The sequence below is a fragment of the Berghia stephanieae genome, chromosome 8 (genome assembly GCF_034508935.2).
Source record: "Berghia stephanieae isolate SIO BIC M18660-M18661 chromosome 8, UCSD_Bste_1.3, whole genome shotgun sequence".
NCBI classification, from domain to species: Eukaryota; Metazoa; Mollusca; class Gastropoda; order Nudibranchia; family Aeolidiidae; genus Berghia; species Berghia stephanieae.
Genome location: NC_088367.1, coordinates 33,826,337 through 33,830,306, shown reverse-complemented (window position 1 = coordinate 33,830,306; position 3,970 = coordinate 33,826,337).

The following is a 3,970-nucleotide window of genomic DNA, read 5'->3' as shown; positions in this document are numbered from 1 at the left end:
GCGAAAGCTAAACTTTTTGTTTAAACTCTTAATTGAAGGCCCCTGGCAGTCCAGAACAATCTCTGGAACCCAGAACAACCCTTGGATCCCAGAACAATTCGTGGCATCCCAGAACAATCCTAGCCACAGAAGAAACAGTCGTTGCTTTAAAGAAGGTTCGTGAGGAACCAGAACCAACTCTTGAACTTCCTGACGTCAGTACCACCCGAGAAGGGTACCAAGCAAGCAAGCCGGCTAGATTAAAGATAAGCCAAACGGGCTTATTCCATTTTCACATTAAAAGACAGAGTGGGACAAATGATTGAAAATAATTAATTAAATAAATAAATAAGTAGATAGATAAGTAAATAATATAATAGATCCACTCAATCAGAGCCATTTTTACTGTGATTAAATAAATACAGAAGTAATCCTTTCTTTTAAAAATATAGCATTGTGGAGAACATTGTGCTTATTTGAGTCAATAAAAAATTGATACGGCGCACAACTCTACTGAAAGATTTGAAAATTAGAAATGTATTTTTTACAGATAGATAAACAGATAACTTGATTTCCTTTTATAATTTAAAGTCAGTTTGAAAGTTCGTTGAGTCAAACAGATATCATAAAATATGTACCAACGACGACACTTGACTCCCAAAATCAACTAATTTTGACACTGTAAAAAGTTGTCAATTTGCGTCATCTATTTATGACATCAGGTATTATTATTACTTCCGTTGTGTTGTTGATTTAGCGGTGATCAGTGTTGTTATATATGTTCTAATTGCGTGTATGTTAGTGTGTGTGTGTGTGTGCGTGTGTGTGTTTGTGTTTGTGTGTGTGTGTGTTGTGTGTGCTGTATACATGTGTGTGTGAGTGTTGGCATTTTTCAGCAAATCGTGGCATTCATAGTGATATTATTCACTTGATCACATGAAGGTAATTCAGTCGCCATTTTGATTCTATTTTTACTATTAGGGTTAGCTCGAGATCGAGGATATTTTTTTTTTCTATTAAGGTTAGTCATAAGTCTTAGTAAAGGTGCTAGGATGTTTGTTTTTCCTTAAGTTAAGTAAAGGGGAGACATTCCGAAAGCACCTACATCCCCAGTATTCTTTAAATTTGTATTTTCACCGTTGATATTTTGTCAGGCATTTATTTATCCAATGTGTCATTATATCTAGAAGTATTTTAAAAACTCTAGAACAAACCTTGATAGATTTGTGAAAGTTTAAAATTTCTTAATTTGACCATTGTTTTGATTTTCAGCCGCCATTTTGATTTGTTAAATATTGAAAGGTAGTGCAAAGCAGTCCGGGAGTTGTTTTTTTTTTTCTATTAGGGTTAGCTCGAGAGGTTAGTCATAAGTCTTATTAAAGGTGCTAGGAAGTTTGTTTTTCCATAAGTTAAGTATAGGGGAGACATTCCGAAAGCGCCTACATCCCCAGTTTTCTTTAAATTTGTATTTTCACCTTTGATCTTTTGTCAGGCGTTTATTTATTCAATTTGTCATGATTTTTCTATTAGGGTTAGCTCGAGATCGGATGATTTTTTTTCCTATTAGGGTTAGTCATGAGTATTATTAAAGTGCTAGGGTGTTTGTTTTTCCTATTGGGGTTAATTAAAGGTACTAGGTTTAATTATTTCTTGGGGTTAGTTGAGGGAATATATTATTAAATATATTATTGGGCCACACAGAAAAATCAACCGAAGATATACCAAATTACACAGACAACGTTGTTTGCCAATCTGCTCTCATTAAATGATGGTGAGTACAGTATCGAATGAAAATAGTTCTTTCCCCGCGAAATTGCGGGCTTTTTACTAGTAATTAAAAATGGTTAAATATACATCATCCATAATTTAGATTCTACCTTCCACTTATTCTCTCTATCTTTTCTTGTAACATCTAATTAAACTTTTGTATAGAATTGTTATTTTTGCATGGGTGTGACTATTGTTTTGACCCACTTGGTGTTCATATAATTATTTAAAAAGGACCCTAAGGCTATTCTTAATCACCCCTAGATTAAACCTGGGTCGTTTGTGGTGTAGGTTGAGTGGCGCAGCTAGTAGCGATAGCCATAGCGTGCATACTAGGTTCGAACCCAGACCATTGAGCCTATCATAATTTGGACTCGAACCCACAACAAGCACAAACCCCCCGCCACAGAATAGTAGTAGCAGCTGCGAAGCAGCAGTGGTAGAAGTAGTAGTAGTAGTAGTAGTAGTAGTAGTAGTAGTAGTAGTAGTAGTAGTAGTAGTAGTGGTAGTAGTAGTAGTAGTAGTAGTAGTAGTAGTAGTAGTAGTAGTAGTAGTAGTAGTAGTAGTGGTAGTAGTAGTAGTAGCAGCAGTGGAAGTAGTAGTAGTAGCAGCAGCAGCTGCGAAGCAGTAGTGGTAGAAGTAGTAGTAGTAGTAGTAGTAGTAGTAGTAGTAGTAGTAGTAGTAGTAGTAGTAGTAGTAGTAGTAGTAGTAGTAGTAGTAGTTGTTGTAGTAGTAGTAGTAGTAGTAGTAGTATAGTAGTAGTAGTAGTAGTAGTAGTAGTAGTAGTAGTAGTAGTAGTAGTAGTAGTAGTAGTAGTAGTAGTAGTAGTAGTAGTAGTAGTAGTAGTAGTAGTAGTAGTAGTAGTAGTAGTAGTAGTAAGTAAATAGTAAGTAAGTAAATAATGAATTTATATAGCGCCTAAACATCCACGTTAATCGTGCTCTGCGGCGCTTTACATAATAAAAATAAAAATAAAAATGTTTAAAAACAACAAAATTAAAAATCACAACACTACATGATACATAATAAGCATGCATACAAAAAACAGAATCAAAGCAACATCCATTTCATGAAAAATAAGCCTCGCGGAACAACTCAGTCTTCAGACATTTCCTGAAAGATGATAAGTTTTCACAGGACTTTGTCCGAGGACTAAGTGCGTTCCATAGGCGTGGAGCTATGAATGAAAAGGCTTTTTCACCGAAAGTGGATTTTGAGGTGGTAACTTTTAGAAGTTGGGACTGAGATGATCTTAGATTTCGAGTGGGTTCATATTTTTTAATCAGTTCCTGCAAATATTCAGGAGCCAATCCATCCAGACATCTAAAAACATAGCACAATATTTTAAATTCTATCCTATACTTCACAGGAAGCCAGTGCAATTCCTGGAGAACTGGTGTTATATGATCTCTTTTTTTCGTTAATTTTATAAGTCTAGCCGCTTTATTTTGAATTTTTTGTAGTTGATGAATTAATCTACTTTGACAGCCAATGAGAAGGGAATTGCAATAATCTAATCTGCTAGTAATAAACGAATTAACAAGCATCTTTGTAATATCTTCATCAATATAATGTCTGATTCTTCCAATGTTTCTAATGTGATAGTTACAACATTGGCATATTTTCTAACATGATCTTCCATGGATAAACCTTGATCTAAATACACCCCAAGTTTTCTCACACAAGAACTAGGTTTAATAGCATTTTCACCCACTAGTATCTCATTTGTAGATATTTTTGAGAGTTGATACCTATTTCCAAAAATTATCATTTCCGTCTTGTCATCATTAAATTTAAGTTTGTTTAGTTTCATCCAATCCTTTATGTTGGCAATGCAATTTTCCATAACAGATACTGATGACAGCTCTGGATCATTATTGAGTTTTGTATACAGCTGAGTGTCATCAGCATAAAAATGAAAATGAAAATCAATGGGAAAAGTGGATAACATATGAGAGAGGGGAGCAGTATACATTGTAAAAAGGAGGGGGCCGAGAATAGTTCCCTGAGGCACTCCACACGTTAATATGGATGGAGTTGATACATGGTTTTCTATAATTACTGACTGAGTTCTTTCAAACAAATATTCCTTTAACCAGCCCAGTAGTAGTAGTAGTAGTAGTAGTAGTAGTAGTAGTAGTAGTAGTAGTAGTAGTAGTAGTAGTAGTAGTAGTAGTAGTAGTAGTAGTAGCAGCAGCAGCAGCAGCAGTAGTAGTAGTAGTAG